Consider the following 19,497-nt stretch of genomic DNA (forward strand, 5'->3'; position numbering starts at 1 on the left):
GATTGTTTTGGCTTTTTCCTTTGAGGTCCACAGTAATGATCATTCAACTCTTCAATTCCTTGAAACTCATCGTTTTCATTATCAACTACTTGCACACAATCAATATGTTGCGTCTTTGGCCAAAATCTCTTGTACATGCCCTCTACACTATTGTTTGGTTTATCAAGCTCATCAATCATGCTCTTCCAGTACTTCACTACTGGCTTGTAAAACTTTGTGAAAGATGCTTCTGGACCTTGCAAGTGTAATTAGATAATGTATTTGTAAGGTAGGTATTTAAAACCATAGAATCTAGAAGACTACAGTATCATTGCATCCATATCATTTTTTTTACTTTAGCAAGCACCAGATATCCATGGTATCCATGATATGAAATACATATTTCTTAGAATGTCCATGATATGGAATATATATTTCTTCGAATATTTCTTATCAAATACTTTTTCATTTCTTCTCATACACCATGCACTTCTTCCTAATCAGTGTGCATACATCACTTCTTCGAATCGGTGTGCTTTTAGCCTATGTACTTGTTCCTAATCAGTAGGATACTTTGAGTAGGTAGGCATGTAACTACTTAAAGTAAAGCCTTTGCAAAGGATCGTACCTTTTGATACACCATGCAGCATGAATGTAAAAAAATATGAATCGGTGTGCTTTTAGCCTATGTGCTTGTCCCTAATCAGTAGGATACTTTGACTAGGTAGACTTATACTTACTTAAAGTAAAGCCTTTGCAATGTATCATACCTATAAACAAAACACTTTGGAAAGCATATAACATATAGTCTATATATATCTAAACTAAATACTTTAGAATGCATATTTTATATAGTCTATATATCTTAAATCTTACACCCTAAATCTTAAATCCTAAAGTTTCCTAAATCTTAGGTTATATAATCTAAGCTCTTAAACTTATATAATAGTTATAATCCCTAAACCTTAAATCCTAATCCCTACAACTTAAATTCTAAAACCTAATTTTCAATTCTAAACCCTAGATTCTACACTCTAAGCTCATGATCTTATATACTAAACCTTAAAACCTAAATCCTAAACCCTAAAACAATAATCATAAACCCTAAAAGCTAAACCCTAAACCCTATATTTTTAACCCTAAACCCTAAACCCTAAATCCTAAACCCTAAACCCTAAAAATATAATCATAAACACTAAACCCTAAACACTAAATCTTAAATCCTAAGCCCTAAATCCTTAACCCTAAATACTAAACCCTAAACCCTAACCCTAAAATACAATCAAAATTTTATGATTTTTCTCGATTTGTGCAACATGTTAGATATACCCCCAACCTGTTGCTTGAGCAACAGGTTGGGGGGTATATCCGACCTGTTGCACAAATCGAGAATTTTCTCAATTTGTGCAACAGGTCGGATATACCCCCCAACCTGTTGCTCAAGCAACAGGTTGGGGGATATACCCGCAACCTGTTGCTCAAGCAACAGGTTGGGGGGTATATCCAACATGTTGCACAAATCAAGAAAATTCTTGATTTGTGCAACATGTTGGATGTTGCACAAATCAAGAATTTTCTTGATTTGTGCAACATGTTGGATATACCCCCCAACCTGTTGCTTGAGCAACAGGTTGCGGGGATATTCTTGATTTGTGCAACATGTTGGATATACCCCCCAACCTGTTGCTTGAGCAACAGGTTGCGGGTATATCCCCCAACCTGTTGCTCAAGCAACAGGTTGAGGAGTATATTATACCCCCAACCTGTTGCTCAAGCAATAGGTTGAGGAGTATATTAAACATGTTGCACAAATCGAGAATTTTCTTGATTTGTGCAATCAAGAACAGGTTGGGGGTATATCCAATCTGTTGCACAAATCAAGAAAATTCTCGATTTGTGCAACATGTTGAATATACTCCTCAACCTGTTGCTCAAGCAACAGGTTGGGGGTATATCCAACCTGTTGCACAAATCAAGAAAATTCTCGATTTGTGCAACATGTTGGAGTATATCCAACCTGTTGCACAAATCTTGATTTGTGCAACAGGTTGGATATACCCCCAACCTGTTGCTTGAGCAACAGGTTGGGGGGTATATCCGACATGTTGCACAAATCGAGAAAATTCTCGATTTGTGCAACAGGTCGGATATACCCCCCAACCTGTTGCTCAAGAAACAGGTTGGGGGTATATCCAACTTGTTGCACAAATCAAGAAAATTCTCGATTTGTGCAACATGTTGGAGTTGATTTGTGCAACAGGTTGGATATACCGAGATATATCCAACAACAGGCCTCTAGGTTGGGGGGTATATGCAACCTGTTGCACAAATCGAGAATTTTCTTGATTTGTGTAACAAATTGGATATACCACCCAACCTGTTGCTCAAGCAACAGGTTGGGGGATATATCCAATAACAGGCCTCCAACCTGTTGCTTGGGGGATATATCCAATTGTTGAACCTGTTGCTTGGGGGTTGGGGGATATATCCAATTGTTGAACCTGTTGCTTGGGGGATATATCCAACTACTGCTCAACCTTGCACAAATCAAGATTTTTCAGTTGTAGGTTGGATATATTTCCTAATTGTATATCAAATTGTTGCACAAACAAGAAAAATTCTTGATTTGTGCAATAAGTTGGATATATCCCCCAACCTCTTGCTTGATATATCCAACCGGTTGCTCAAGCAACAAGTTGGGGGATATATCCAACCTATTGCACAAATTAAAAAAATTCATTAAATTTTGGTTGTATTTTAGGGTTAGGGTTTAAGATTTAAGATTTAGGGTTTAGGATTTAAGATTTAGGGTTTAGGATTTATTGTTTAGGGTTTAGGATTTAGAGTTTAGGGTTTAGGATTTATTGTTTAGGAGTTTAGGATTTAGGGTGGTTAAGATGTTTTGGTATTAATTATTTAAAGTTTAGGATGTAGGGTTTAGGTTAATGCCTTCTCTGCTAGTTTTGATATAGAAGTTATTAAGTAATAATAAGCTCAATGATTATTTATTAAATGTTCATTTTGAGTTGCTAATTTACTTTTATACATAAAACAGGTATTCACCCTAACAGAGGGTATGGATGTGGTGTTATATAAGAAGAATGAAGTGGTGGCTTTTGGACGAATTCATAGTCTTGATCCTATGAATGTGTGTCATTTTCAACGTTGTGGTGAGAGAAGATGTGTAGTGATAATCACCAACGTTGTAAATCCTGAAGTACATTTAAAATATCCACATGGAGACTTTGAAACATTGGGAGATATCTTACAATATGATATATTTGATATGCAAGCACACATAACACTCTAGGACCAAGACGAAATTGTTCCAAAGACATACTTTCAAGATATTAAGAAAACTTATATCTAGGGGAAAAAAGTACAGATGTTATCTCGCTTCGGAGAAGTTTTAGCAATTGGCAACTTTAAGGGCTATGCTCAGAGTTTTCTCTGTATAGTGGAGATAATTAAGTTGACTAGTGCAGGTGTCATTCAAAATGCAATGGATAGTACTTCACAATTAGACGTCCATTATACTACGTCTCAACTACAAGTTCATAGTACTTGTAAATGGGGGTTAGCTTTCTTGAAATCAAGTTTGCCCAAGACAGTTTCCTTCAATGTCATGGAAGACACAACAGAATATTATCAGAAGAAAAAGACTATAACACAAATGGGATCCAAATTGATAAGAAGCTATAGTAGTAATCAAGAGTATCATAGTGGCATGCTCACAGGTATCGAGGACATTATAGTAACAGATGTTGATGCAGAAAAGGTTTCTTGTGTTGCAAGTGACTCAAATATACTCACTGGTATAGAAGACTTGTCTTGTGTTGCAAGTGACTCGAACAGGCTCACTGGTATAGAAGACTTGTCATGTGTTGCAAGTGACTCGAACAGGCTCACTGGTATAGAAGATTTATCCTGTGTTGCAAGTGACTCAAACAGGCTCACTGGTATAGAAGACTTGTCTTGTGCTGCAAGTGACTCAAACATGCTTATTGATATAAAAGACAGAAGATGTGTTGAAAATAATAAGATGGGACCACAAAGAAAAATACATGCAAAGATCAATGGGATAAGTGATGCAATAATAGGAATTGATGATATTAGTGACAATGATCATGACGTTACCACTCGAATACAAGGCAAAAGGGGCAGAGAATCTGAGAATATTGTTGCTAGCATGCCAGAGAATATAGATGGGAGAATCTTGAGTTACGAAGGAGAAACAGTTCAACCACAAAATTCAAGAGGCATTGGCAACAAATTGACATCAATGAACATGTCGACCAGATTGCCATTTCCAAGATATTATAAGGTATCAAATAATTCTCAAGCCTACACAGCATTTTGATTATAAAGATGAAGATTCAAGGGAAATGGATTCGAGGTTTGATGGTCTTACAACTAGAAAACGCAAGACACTATTTACAAAAAGAAAGTATGTGAGTGTGAAGAGGCGAAGAATCATGGCATCAATTCCAGAACCAAAGAGACATGTGATGCTATCCGAGGAGAATATGGAAAGGATGCTTATGCGAGTTTGTTGCAAGAGACTTTGCATTAGAAAAGTTGGGAAAGATGATTGTGCAGCCATACGCCTTGGTATTTGGAGTAAGACAGCGCCTAATAGACATAACTATCTTCTTCAAGAGTTTTCATGCTTTCTTCATCAAGGCACTAATCAAGATTTGAGCACAGGACACTGTAAACCTAGATTGAAACCCATGGTTAATGGGAGACCCATTTGCAATCGAGGATATCAATGGTTAACTGGACTATCACATGGCACATATTGGACCATTTGGGCAGAGGTGAAAGAAAAAGTTATTCATACAATTCATGGAAATACCTACAAGCTTAAATGCCATGGAAGCACTATAAATGCAACCGCAACATTAAAGCAAGTTCTCGAAGACCATACATTACCGCAGCCTCATCTTCAACAAACAATGCTAGATGGACGTGTCGAATGCCAACAACATCTTCCTTTGGGAATGACAAAGAAGGTCGTCCTAGAGACTGTCAATAAAACTTTACAAGACAGAGACGAGAGCATGATTTCACGATCAACCTTGTACAAAATTTGGCATAGAGATTTTTGCCATGTCAAGACACCATCAAAGCAAAGGATGTCAAAATGTAAGACATGTGATGAATTAAAAAATGCCATTGAACATAGTAAATGTGAGCAGCAGCGAGGAAGATATATTAAATGGCGATCAATCCATTTACGTCATGTGCAGGATGCTCGAAAGTTGTATGCTTCTTGGAGAGAGGAAGCTATTTCACATGTCGATAAGTCCATGTGCATCACCATTGATGGCATGGACCAGAATACAACCACTTTGCCACGATATAGACGTATCCCACTGGCAGTGGAGGGCAAACGTGGACTAAAAACACACTTGTGTGGAGTATTAGTACATGGATACCGAATCTTTTGTGATGTATGGATTGATAGTTTGCATGACCATGATAGTAACCAGGTTGTTACATCAATCATGAAAGTAATAAGAAAGGTCAGAGATGCTCGCGGATGTTTGCCTAACACATTGCGAATACAAGTTGCGAATACAAGCTGATAATTGTTGGAGAGAGAACAAGAATAAATATATATTTGCTTTATGCTCTATGTTGGTTGGTTTGAAAATATTTGAAGAAGTGGAAGTTGGCTTTCTTCTTGTCGGCCATACACATGAAGACATAGATCAAATCTTCAGTGTTATCTCTGGTGAGTTGAAGGCAATGGATGTTTTGACAATGGAGGATATGCTATTTCGAATTGGGAAAAAAATTGGAGGTTCTCGTAAGGAAGAATCAGAAGTGGCTATCTTAGAGAGGATGGTAGATTGGAGAGCATTTATAGAGCCACATTTACAAACAGGAGATGATGCCCTAATAGGACACACAAATCCACACTACTTTCGGTTTCACATGCATAACAATATTCCAGTGATGCAATGGAAGCACTACTCAGTAGATGGAGATCATTTATGGAGTGAGTCATATGCTTTATTACAACGAATAATTCCATTGGAGGAAACTAGATTTGTTCTTGCAAAAAACAAATCACTTGACATAGATGAAATGAAAGGCTTGAAAGCCTTCATTAAACATCTTCAAAGTATGATGCAGAAATATCCTGAGCAATCAACTAAGAATTTGGAGACAATTAAATCAACTAAAGCACTTATCCAATCTTTAGAAAGACAAGAAAACTTAATGAGCATTGAATACTCTGAATCCTTTTGGCCGGAACAAGCTAGGTCACCAAGTTTTCCTTTGGATATAAATATGTTAGTAGATATGGAGGAAGCAGAGGAATGCCTTTTACCTCGAAAATATTGTGGCAGGAAGGGAGACAAACCCTTACCAGAGTTTATACCATGTAATGAGATTGAAGAGGGTCTATTTGTTGCAGTTTGGGCATCTGATCCGGGTTTAGAGTTGGATGACCAAGGTGGCCCAATTTGGGTTGCAAAGGTTACTAAGATAGAAAGGGATGACAAGGGAACTCCTATAACATTTACAGCTTTATGGTATGAACCAAAGCCATTAAAAAATCTCCCGAGAAGATATACAATAAAACAACTCTATGAGGGATGCTTGCAAAAGAAACGTGAATGGGTTCCAAATAATGAGGGATTAACAGAGGTGGAAGTCAGTAGCATTATTCATTGCTGGAAATCGAGGACACGAAGTTTTAAAAAGAAGCATGGATACAATGTTGAAAAATGTATCACAATCCCTGATCCAAGTCGTGTCCATATTAAACATCATTTGGCAAGACTTGACCCATCAAGCTCAAATACATTACATGAGTCTGATGACTCTGAACGAGATTCAGATGCATAAGATAATGTTTTGTATGCTTTTTTCCATACAAATGGTGTATCTATACACCACCAATAACGAGATTCAGATGCATAAGATAATGTTTTGTATGCTTTTTTCCATACAAATGGTGTATCTATACACCACCAATAAGATAATTTATTGTATGGTTTGTTTTTTAAAAAAGGGTGTCTCTATACACCACTTATGTATTGAATTCAACAAACTCTTTTTTTTAAAAAAAATGGTGTATCTATACACCACTTATATGTTGAATTCAACAAACTCTTTTCATATGGTGTCATATTTTCACTTCATAGTGTTAAAATTGAGAACTTGAGTTAGGAGACTACTATTATTATTATTATAGTTATTGGATGGAGGCACCATGCATGAGTTTGGGAATTATAGCTTCAGCGAGCCATTTTTTTTAAAATTAGAGGTTACCACTTGACTTTTTACTAGCTTAATAAGGCCATATTTGTATATAAGTGACCCATTAAGTGCTCAAAAAACCCAATTTTTTAGCTCACTAAGTGAAGTTGAGTGGAAAGGATATGCTCCAAAAAAAAGTCCAAACCAAGAGAGAAAGTCCAAAAATTTTGAATAGTGTGTTAGACCCTACTTTCAAATCACACTTCGAGATTCCTACTTTTACAAGACTCTTTCTTTCAAATCGTGGTGTTCCGAAATGGAGAAAGTGGAGAACATGCATGAATTAGGTACACTTTCGATTTCTTTCGTTTTCTTACTTGGATGATTGAGTAGCCATTGTTGTTTGTGAGCTTCTGCTCTTTGGATTTCAAGCAATCGTAGGAGCTGAGGGGATTTTGTCCAAAGGGGAAGAAGGCAAGAAATCGTGGAAAGAAGGGGAAGAAGCGATCCAAAAATAGGCTTTTGGGGGGAAAGAAGCAATCCCCCCCAAAAAGCATGCTTTTGGGGGAGGGAGCAATCCCTCCAAAAGCATAAAGACCCAAAAAAAAAAAAAAGACCTCTTTCTAATCCAACTATTGTGTGTGGAATCTATGGAGAGTTGAATTGGTAATGGAATTTTAAAACCTACATGGTTAAGTACACATTACTAGGACAAAACTGGGATGGGGAGCCTCCCAGGACCTCTTATTTTAATATAGTTTTGAAGTTTTTTGCTTGCAATTGGCTAAGCAAGGGTGGAGGAGTGTTTTCCAAGAACTACCCCATCTAAGATGTTGTCCTAAAGCTCTCAAACCACCCTAGGCACACATTGGAGATCTAGGAAGGGAGAGAACAAGGCGAGCCTAGCACTTGATCCCCCATGAAGACGAATTCAATTCCTTCTCATAGGTTTACTTTTTATGCTTGGTTTAAAAGGTTTGTTTAGCTTTGCCTTTTAAAGTTTTGGTTTTTTTATAGTTTTAGATTTTCTAGTTTGCTTTTAAAGTAATAGTATGATTTTAAAGTGTAATAGCGTGAATCATGAAAAGCATGTATGATTTTTTTGAAAGTAGGATCTCTACATTTGAATTTCAAAATTTGAAACTTGAAACTTGAAATTTGAATTTTTTATTTTAAATTTTGAATTTTGAATTTTAAAATTTAAAATTTAAATTTTAAAATCTGGATCTTCAATTTTTAAATTTAACGTTTGAAGATTTGTCCATGTGGCCAAATCTTCCTAGTGATTTGAAAGAAGATTTGGCCATGTGGCCAAATCTTCCTAGTGATTTGAAAGAAGCTAGCAACATTTGGCAGCACGGCAAAATCTTCCCAAACCCTAATGCTTTGAAAGATTTGGCCACACGGCCAAATCTCCTAGATCCTGGTGATTTGAAAGAAGCATGCAAGAGGAGGTTGCACAGCCAAAACTCTCCATACCCTAGTGCTTTGAAAGAACCCTACAAGATTTGGCCACACGACCAAATCTCCCCAAGTTTGAAAGAACGCCACAACCAAATCTTCTCAGTGCTTTGAAAGAAGTCACCGAGGTCTCGAAGGATTTGGCCGTGCATTCAAATCTTGCTAGCTTCTTTGAAAGCACCAAGGTTTGAGCAGATTTGGCCGTGTGGCCAAATCTTATTGCTTCTTTCAAAGCACTAGTGTCTTAGGAGATTTGGCCATGTGGCCAAATCTTGTTGGCTCCTTTCAAAGCACCAGGGTCTAGGGAGATTTGACCATGTGGCCAAATCTTGTGGGCTTCTTTCAAAGCACCAAGGTCTAAGTAGATTTGGATGTGTGCATAAATCTTGATGGCTTCTTGAAAGCACCAGCATCTCGGGAGATTTGGTTGTGTGGACAAATCTTGCTATCTCCCTTTCAAAGCACCATGGTCTGTGAAGATTTGGCCATGTAGCCAAATTTTGCTGCCTAAAATTCAAAGCACCAAGGTTTAGGAAGATTTGGTCTTGCAATGAAATCTTGTAAAGCATTTTCATCCTAAGTCACACCATCAGATATCAATATTGAATTATAACAAATGCTATGTACTATGCAGGTGCCACAGTGAAAGTGGGGGTTAAAGTCAACTTGCTTGTCAGTGGAAAGATTGTTGCCATTGGGACAATATTCTCTACATCACATGATGACATGTGCCAAGGTGTGCCCTTGGGAGAAAACAATGTATCGGTGGCGATCGATATTTGTTTGGATGAAAGTGCACTTCTTCCATTTCCTACAATGGATGCATTCTTAGTCTATGAGGCTTTGGGTAGTGTTGTTCGTTGGAAAGCACGATCAATGAGTTGTGTGGACAATGTCAATGGAGCTATTGTACCAATGAATGATATAACATTAGATACCATTGACGTTGAACCTCTATGTGAATATGATGAGTTTTCCATTCGAGAATCATGGAAGGACAAAAAAGTCTTAATATGGGATGAGCAGAAAACGAAGAGCATTGCAGAGGGTGTTGTTTTGTATGTCTACCCATTTGAACCTATAAATTTTGAGATGCTTGGTGAAGGTAATCTAGGTGTGGGAATTGAAAAGTATCATAGTGACGTATCAAGCATTGATACCATCCACTTAATAAAATGGCCCATTGCACAAATAACCTTTTTAGATGGAACTTCATTAAGAATTGATGACACCATGAATTCTTCAAGTGGTTCTGGGAAAAAGCACATGGAAGATGAGGACCCAATGGAAAAATCCACAAAAAAGAGGCATTACTGCATGATAAAGAGAAAAGCTAAAAAACATGGCATGCCATTAGCATCATCTAGACTCACAAGGGATGCAGTCATAAAAGTATCTATGATTGATTGTTGTAAACAAAATTGTTGTCAATTTGCCGATCGTCAAATGATCTCCAAATTACGCATAGAGTATTGGGGCCAAAGTTTGGAGGCTCGCACCAATTATGTATATGACACTCTTGGGGTTGCTTGTCGAAAAGATGACAATGGGCAGTTCAAATATGTCTTTTCATTAAATGGTATTCAAGTTTGTAGAGCATGGTATGAAATGCATGGTATTCCAAAAACAACATTTTATCGATACAGGGAGCAATTTGAAATTGGTATACGAAGGTGCATACATGGTAATAAAGGAATCGTGCGGAGAGGTTGGGACCACACAGAACTGGGTAGAGCCATAATCCAAGATTTTGTGGATAACAATTCTGAGCGTATGCCACACAAAAGTAGAACACTTTAGGATGGATCAAGGGAAACACAGTTGGTGATACCGGATGTATACAAGCAGGTTGATATTCTCTATGAAGTTAACATGCAATTAAAGCATAGTTTGGGTTGTAAGGAGATGTCAACTTCCACATTCAACCGCATATGGAACTCTGAATTCAAGCATGTAACTTTGTCAAAAACAAGTGAATTCTCTAAGTGTGGTTTATGTAGTGCAATCAAGCTTGCAGCGACAGTGAACGTAATAAGTTGATGGAAGATAGAAGAAAGCACATGTTACAGCAAAAAAGTTGTAGAAATGTGTACTACACTTGGCGCAGATTTTCTGAAATGTATCCTCAGACATACTTGTGCATTATCCATGATAAGATGGACCAAAAGAAGACAGCCATCCCTAGATTACGCAATCGTTCAAAGGACATAGACAAATCGTTTCAGCTCCCAGTGGCTTTGACTGGCATGATAACACATGGACATGGTCAAGGACGTTATGGTCACTTTTCTTTATCCTTGTGGCCGTCGGATCCTAACTTCACAATTGGTTCATTGGCTTTGTGTTTGAGAAATTTTGAAAGATTTGATAACCATGCACTTGGAGATTTGGTACATGATGGGATGCCAAGGTCTGACAATGCTCTGCTAAACGCACTAACCTCAAGAGAAGCATTGGATTCTCACTATGTTTCTAATGCAAGCAACAACTTCATCTTGGAGCAGTGGGTGGAACATTCAAAGACCTTGGACTTGGAAGTTCCCATCAAGAAAATCCTTATAAGAAACTACCCGAACACCTATTATTGCAGTTGGATAATTGTGGTTCTGAAAACAAGAATAGGTACTTGTTTGCATACTTATCATTACTTGTTGCTCGAGGGATTTTCAAGTCAATTCAATTGGGATTCTTGATGGTTGGGCATACACATGAGGATATTGATGCAATGTTTAGCAGGTTTTCAGAGAGGTTAATAACTAGCCAAACATTGACATTTGCACATCTCATGGATACTTTTAGACAATGTGAGGAGTCTTCTCCAACGCCATTTTTGGTAACAGAAGTCCCTGATTTCAAGAGCTATGTTGATGGATGCCTGTGCGATGGGAAAGATTCTTTAGTGGGACACTCAAAGCCTCTCCAATTTCGGTTCTTTATGCGAAATGAAGTTCCTATCATGCAATATAAAGTGCATCCACGATCATTAGATTGGCAACCAAGTGAAGGTGGCATTGAGTTGTGGACATTGAGTTGTGGAAGAGACATCCGGATGGTCATCCAATGCTACCAAGTGGAGAGCCACCTTATGTAACCATGTTCAAGTATGTGAAGGATCACTTAGATGTGATAGTTGGTATCAAGGAGTATGTACGCTTTTGGGAAAAATGGATTCTTTCGACTAACTAACAAGTATTATACACATGGAATCATGGATATCTGATGGTTACTAAAGTAAAAAAATGATATGGATGCAATGATAGTGTAGTCTTCTAGATTCTATGGTTTTAAATACCTACCTTACAAATACATTCTCTAATTTTTCATTTTTTGACTAACTAACAAGTATTATACACATGGAATAAAAGCATACATGCTAAAAGTAAGTGTGTAAATTTTAATATTTTCTAAATTTTAAAATTAATTTAATTCTTTTATTGACTACTTTTTAAAATTGAAAGGTTATTAGTATATAATCTACATAATTTTAAATGTTATTAATGTATAATATTAATTATTTATATATTTATTTAAATTTATATAATAATTAATTTATATTTATATTAGTTTTTAAGTTAATAATGTATAGAAGAGCAATATATTCACTAATTCTTCATTGTTTTAAGACTAAGTATTATATAAAGCACATATGCTAGAAGATCTCCTTTCAATTTTTTTTTTAAATTAATGTATTTATATATTTATTTATATAATAATTATATAATATTTATATTAATTTATAGATTAATAATATATATTTTTAGCAAAATTATATTTTAACATTAGTTAATAAAAATTTATTATATTATGGGGTAGAAATATTATAAATGGATTTCTTATATTAATAAAGTGTAGTGAGAAGAGTTTTTTGAAAAAATTTATGATTGAATTTTGTTTTGAAGTTGTTGTGTACGCAATAGGTAGGACATTTGAGTGGTTTTGAGATTGATAGAGATATTTGTAATAAAGTGTAGTGAGAAGAGTTTTTTGGAGGATTTGTGATAAAATTTTGTTTTGAAGTTGTTGCGTACGCAATAGGTAGGGAGGTTTGAGTGCTTTTGAGGTTGAGAGAGAAATGTGTTATAGATTTTTTTTTTTTAAAAGGAGTTTTTTGGAGAGATTTATGATTGAATTTTGTTTTGGAGTTGTTGCATACGCAATAGGTAGGGAGGTTTGAGTGGCTTTGAGGTTGAGAGAGAAATTTATAATAGATTTTTTTTTTTGGTTGATGAGTTTTTTTGAGAGATTTATGATTAAATTTTGCTTTGAAGTTGTTGCGTATGCAATAGGTAGGGTTTGAGTGTTAAATTTTGTTTTGAAGTTGTTGCGTATGCAGCAATAGGTAGGGAGGGGTTGTGAGAGTTTGAGTTAAAGAGGAAAATTTATGGAAAAAAAGATTTAATGCTAAAATGGTTTTTTAAGTTGTTGCGTACACACAAGTTTTTGAGAAAAAGATCGGATTTGAAAAAAAATTCAAATTTATAAAAACTTGATTCTTAGAAGTTCTTGCGTACGCAATAGGTTAGAAATGAACTCACCTCTTGCAACATTTTGAAAATTTTTGCGAATCCTGCAACAGGTTGATGAGAGGAGAGAAGCGTGGAGTGTAAACGAATGATCTTTGAATGAAAGAGAGAATGAAGAATGTTCTACTTATAGTGAACCTAAAAGAACTAAAAAAACCTTAAAAACTAAAAAAAGCTGACTTGACCTAAAAGCTATCCATTTTCTATAAAACTCTACTTCTCCTCATTCGGTCTCACAACTCTCTTATTCTCTCTCACAACTCTCTCCTGGAGCTCCACCACCTCTCCACTCAGGTACTCCCTCCCTCCCTCTTCTCCAACTTCCTCTCTCCCCTCCCCTTCCCGTCCCTTCCCCTCTCCTCCCGCTTCTCCCCTCCCTTCCCTTCCCCCTTCTCCTCTCCTCCCTACCCAAGGCCCCTTCCCCTCCCCTTGCCTGCTCCCTCCTCCTTCCCTGCTTCCGTCCCCTTCCTTCCCTTCCCCCTGCCGCTTGTCGTTGCTCCTCCCTTCCCTCCGCCCCCCTCCCTCCAACCTCCCTCTCCCTGTCGTCCCTGCCCCCACCCCCCCTCCGCCCCCCTTCCCTCCCCTCCGCCCTTCCCACCCCCCCTCCCTCCCTCCCGCCCTCCCGCCGCCCCCCCCCCCTTCCTGCCCCCTGTCGTTGACCCCTCTGCCCCCCCCCTTCCCTTCGCCCTCCCCTCCGCCCCTCCCTCCCTCCCGCCCTCCCCTGCGCCTCCGCCTTCCCGCCCTCCCCCTTCCCTCCCCTCCCGCCCTCCCCTCCGCCTCCCCCTTCCCTCCCCTCTGCCCCCCCAACCCCCCCCTCCCCTCCCGCCCTCCCCCCCCCCCCCCCCCCGTGTGCCCGCCTCCTTCTGTCCATCCCGCCCTCCCCACCCCCCCCCCCCCGCGCCCGCCCCCTTCCGTCGACGGAAGGGGGCGGGCGTGCGGGGGGGGACGTGGGGAGGGCGGGCACGCCGAGAGGGGGGGCTGGGGGGCGGGGGGCGTGGCGAGGGCGGAGGGGGGGGCGGGCGCGCCGGGAGGGGGGGCTGCAGGGGGCGGAGGGAAGGGGGGGGGTGTGGGGGAAGGGGAGGGGGGGGCGAGGGCGCCCCCCCCACCTGTTGCGCACGCAACAGGTGGGGGGGCTTCCCTCCGCCTGCCCCCCCCTTCCCTCCCCTCCGCCCATCCCTCCCGCCCTCCCCTCCGCCTTCCCCTTCCCTCCCCTTTGCCCCCCCAACCCCCCCCCTCCCCTCCCACCGTCCCCACGCCCCCCCCCCGCGCGCCCGCCCCCCTCCCGTTAACGGGAGGGGGGCGGGCGCGTGGGGGGGGGCGTGGGGACGGCGGGAGGGGGGGCAGGCACACCGGGAGGGGGGGCGGGGGGGGCGTGGGGAGGGCGGAGGGGAGGGGGAGGGCGGGCGCGCCAGGAGGGGGGGCCGGGGGGCGGAGGGAAGGGGGGGAGGGTGTGGGGGAAGGGGAGGGGCGGCGAGGGCGCCCCCCCACCTGTTGCGCACGTAACAGGTGGGGGGGGCGCCCTCGCCCCCCCTCCCCTTCCCTCCACCCGCCCTCCCCTCCGCCCCCCCTTTCCCTCCCCTCCGCCCTCCCAACCCCCGCCAACCCCCGCCCTCCCCCCCGCCCTCCCCACGCCCCCCCCGGCGCCTGCCCCCTTCCGTCGACGCGGGGGAGGGCGGAGGGGAAGGGGGGGGGCGCGCGCATCGGAAGGGCTTTATGTACACCACCTTTCTAAAAGAAATGGTCATAAAGGTGTGTGCACACCACTTATACATAAAGGTGTTTATTTACACCACCTTTCCAAGAGAATTGGTCATCTATTGTTGGTCATCTATTGATGTTCTTAGGTGATTATGAAGATGTTTATGTAGACCACTTTGTAAGAGAATTGGTCATCTATTATTGGTCATGTATTGATGTTCTTAGGTGATAGTTGCTCAATTCACAAGAAGTTATGAAGATGTTTATGTAGACCACTTTGCAAGAGATTTTTGTGAAGTTATGAAGATGTTTATGTAGACCCCCTTTGTAAGAGATTTGGTTATGCATTGATGTTCTTAGTACTTAATCATTAAATCTTTTGTTTTGAGTTGGCAAATCTAGTTAAAAAACAACATTACTAGTATATTCAAAATTTTTGGACTGTTTTTTAGTCCATTTCTCAAATTGGACTTTACACAAGTCCAAAAATTTTGAATAGTGTGTTGTCTTTAGTATATGATTTGACTTTCATATCTTCAAATTTGAAATTTGAATTCTGTATCTAAGATTTTGAATTTTAAATTTTGAATTTTGAATTTTAAATTTTGAATTTTAAAATTTGAATCTAAGATTTTGAAATTTTCATATTTGAAATTTGAATCTTAGGATTTGAATTTTAAATTTTTAATGGGGAGATTTGGCCATGCGGCCAAATCTTCTGGCTTCTTTCAAAACATACAACATTTGGCCGTACAGCCAAATCTCCCTAGATCATGGTGATTTCAAAGAAGCTATAAAGATTTGGCATCACAACTAAATCTTCCTAAACCTTGCTGCTTTGAATAGATTTGGCCACACAACCAAATCTTCCTCGACACTCGTGATTAGAAAGAAGATAGCAAGATTTGGCCGCATGGCCAAATCTCCCTCGACCCTCGTGATTAGAAGAAGCTAGCAAGATTTGGCCGCATGGCCAAATCTCCTTAGACCCAGGTGATTTAAAAGAAGCTAGAAAGATTTGGCATCACAATCAAATCTCCCAAAATCCTGTTGCTTTGAAAAGATTTGGCCGCACGGCCAAATCTCCCTAGACCCTTGTGATTAGAAAGAAGCTAGCAAGATTTGGCCGCATAGTCAAATTTTCCTAAACCCTCGTGATTTATAAAAAGCTAGAAAGATTTCGCATCGTAGCCAAATCTCCCCAAACCTAGTGCTTTGAAAAGATTTGGTTGCACGGCCAAATCTCCATAGACCCTTATGATTACAAAGAAGCTAGCATGATTTGACCGCACACAAATCTCCCCAAACCCTGGTGCTTTGAAAAGCTTTGGTAGTATGGCCCAATCTCCATAGACCCTCGTGATTAGAAAGAAGCTAGCAAGATTTGGCCACACAGCCAAATCTCCCTAAACCTGGTGCTTTGAAAAGATTTGGCTGCACGGCCAAATCTCCATAGAGCCTTGTGATTAGAAAGAAGCTACCAAGATTTGACTGCACACAAATCTCCCCAAACCCTCGTGCTTTGAAAAGATTTAGCCGCACGGCCAAATCTCCATAGACCCTCGTGATCAGAAAGAAGCTAGTAAGATCTGGCCGCATGGCCAAATCTCCCTAAACCTGGTGCTTTGAAAAGATTTGGCTGCACAGCCAAATCTCCATAGACCCTTGTGATTAGAAAGAAGCTACCAAGATTTGACTGCACACAAATCTCCCCAAACCCTCGTGCTTTGAAAAGATTTAGCCGCACGGCCAAATCTCCATAGACCCTCGTGATTAGAAAGAAGTTAGCAAGATTTGGCCGCACGGCCAAATCTCCCTAAACTCAAGTGATTTAAAAGAAGCTAGAAAGATTTGACTGATTTGAAAGAAGCTAGCAAGATTTGGTTGCACAGCCAAATCTCTCCAGACCCTAGTGCTTTGAAAGAAGCCCACAAGATCTGGCCACAAGGCCAAATCTCCCCAAACTTTGGTGCTTTGAAAGAAGCCCATATGATTTGGCCACACATCCAAACCTCCCCTTCCAGTGCTTTAAAAGAAGCCCATAAGATTTGGCCGCACGGCCAAATCTCCCTAGTGCGGCCGAATCTCCCTAGAATCTAGTACTTTCTCAAATCTACTACTATGTCTAGTGTCAATTCTAGATTCTATTTCAGATATGTTTATCGATAATGTGTTTTGTCTAACATTAAAGATTATAAAGATGATAGTTTGTATATTGCTTGGGTCTTTTACAGGAAAGACACAAATGTGAAGAAGGTTGAGAAAGTTGTAAGTGGATTTGCAGAAAAAAGCATACCTTGGTACTTTGACATATATAGTATTGAGGGAGCACAGTTGACACGAGTTCACTTATTTGTTTTGTTACCTAATAAAAGTGCATACACTTGTGTTGGATCGGTACATCAAATCACTGAAGATGTGGTTGGAAAAGAGGGAGATATTGGATTGTTGATCATTATAAATCAAAATAAGAAGTTTCTCTTAGATCCCAGTGATTATGAAGAATCTCGTATGAAGTCTGATGTAGATGACAACATGCACTCAAGAGGCTGGATAAGTGTTGAATCAATTGATGGAAATGAAATTCACACAGTGACAACAATCATTGAATCATATCGAAAAGTTTCAACAACATTAAAGAAGCGTAAGAGTGGGGAAGATAGTGGGGAAGGAACAAAGAAAGGTAAATCGACTATGGTTCAAGCACCAGGTGGTAGCAGAGAAGGGGCAAAGAAAGGAAAGCTAACTATAGTTGATGTACCACAAGAAGGAACACCTCCAGAGGGTATGCTAGCAGTTGTGGAAACAAGCAGTGGTAGTGAATTGGAGCCAAGTGGAAAGGTCATAGGAAAAAAAGAGCAAAAGAAACCATCAGGCTTGGTGGAATATGAAAAATACTACCCATTCGGGTTGCATGCAATATTTTCAATTCCAGTTGCAAGATGTCAAAAAGCTCCTCCAAGCTATGTATATAGAGGGTTGAACAAAGAGCATGTGGAGAAGCTTGCTGTAGACTTCGGTTATAACTCTAGGCCTCCTGCTGCTGTAGCGGATTTAATGCCTTTCAATCCTGAAACAAAGCAGCCCCTGGAAAGGGTAGATAAAAAGGATTTAACCAAGTGCCACTACTGGATACTATCTGGACAACATTCAATATATGCTGCTAAAATATTCACATCTAATGATGATAACAGCACGGCCCAAAGAAAGAACTACTACCGCACCCGCCAGGCGAGGATTGTAGTGAATTGTCCCGCACGCTTTTGTGTGGAGATATCAAAGATGGCAAACCTGGAGTCTCAAAATATCTTGAGACAATCTCCATACATTGATATACTTAAGCAGGTGAGGGGACAATGGATTCTCTTTAACAAACCCAAGAAAGCACAACAAGGGCTTGCAAAAGGACATCCAGATCGTGAGAATTGGGATGTAAGTATAGATTTTAATTATGAATCATTTTTTACAAGTCGGTTTTCTTAATTATTGCATTCTAATGGATGCATATATTTTGCAGGCTTTCATTGACACTGGCAAGGTAACATTGGGCAATAGCTTTGCCACGAAGAATGTACATATGATCTCGGGGGGGTCACTATGTATAAACCCTCAATATCATGTGCGTTCAAGGCCTATTTGTAAAATCCCTTATCTGTAATTTTTCCATTAAAAAAATCTACCCTTTTTCTTTATAAATCTGTAAAATTTTCCCAAAATGATTTTAAAAACTCCCTTATGTAAATTAATTTATGTAAAATTTAGATATTAAAAATATCCTTCTGTTGAACTCACGTGACAAGGTTACATATGATGACTGACCCCCCCGAGCATATGATAATCACAAGCGATGCCATTTATGATGGTTGGATCTCCATCCTTGAGGATTACATTGCAGGCAAATATTCACAAGATGGAAAATGCCGTAGGCAACCCACAGTCTCAATGTTTAGATGCTTGCGTGGATTGAGTGATGATCAAATTGGTCAAATTCAAAATGACATTAAGGAAGGTAGAGTAGTCATAGCTAAAACAAAGACTGATGCCATGATTCTTGATATTGAAGGACGAGCTATGCAAATCAAGAGAGATGCTGCACTACAAGAAGAACTTTATATGTTTATATCGGCAGAACGGCCTTCTTTAATGTTAAAAAATTGGGATGAGTGCAGATTACATTTTAAAATTACTCCAAAATTGTATCATCGGATTCGTGGTTGCTCTGACTCATGGTTAAAAGTGAAGCTTCAACAGGGCAAGGAAACTCCACCATTGCCTGATGCTGCAAAGGGGTATCTGAGGTGGATTATGGGACAAAGTGAAGGTGCAAGTCATGGACCGAATTCCACCCGTCCTTGGAGGTTCTACACAGTCGGTTCAAAACATAGAGGGAATGGAATTTATACATAATGTGTACCAAGAGCCAATGGCAATAGGGGTTGCCTTTTTGGATGTAATGTATGGACCAAGCAGAAGTAGAAATTGGAATGAGGATCGCTTTGAGTGTTTGTTGAAAAGCTTGATGACAATTGCTTCTCCCCCAGTGCAATTCCTTCTTGTGGTGTTCTTGACCATGGATCATGTATCATGTTTGAAGAATGCATTAAATAAGACATGCGGG

This window comes from Dipteris shenzhenensis, chromosome 28 (genome assembly GCF_047967505.1).
Source record: "Dipteris shenzhenensis isolate YYH24624 ecotype China chromosome 28, Dip_SZ_1.0, whole genome shotgun sequence".
Lineage (NCBI taxonomy): Eukaryota > Viridiplantae > Streptophyta > Polypodiopsida > Gleicheniales > Dipteridaceae > Dipteris > Dipteris shenzhenensis.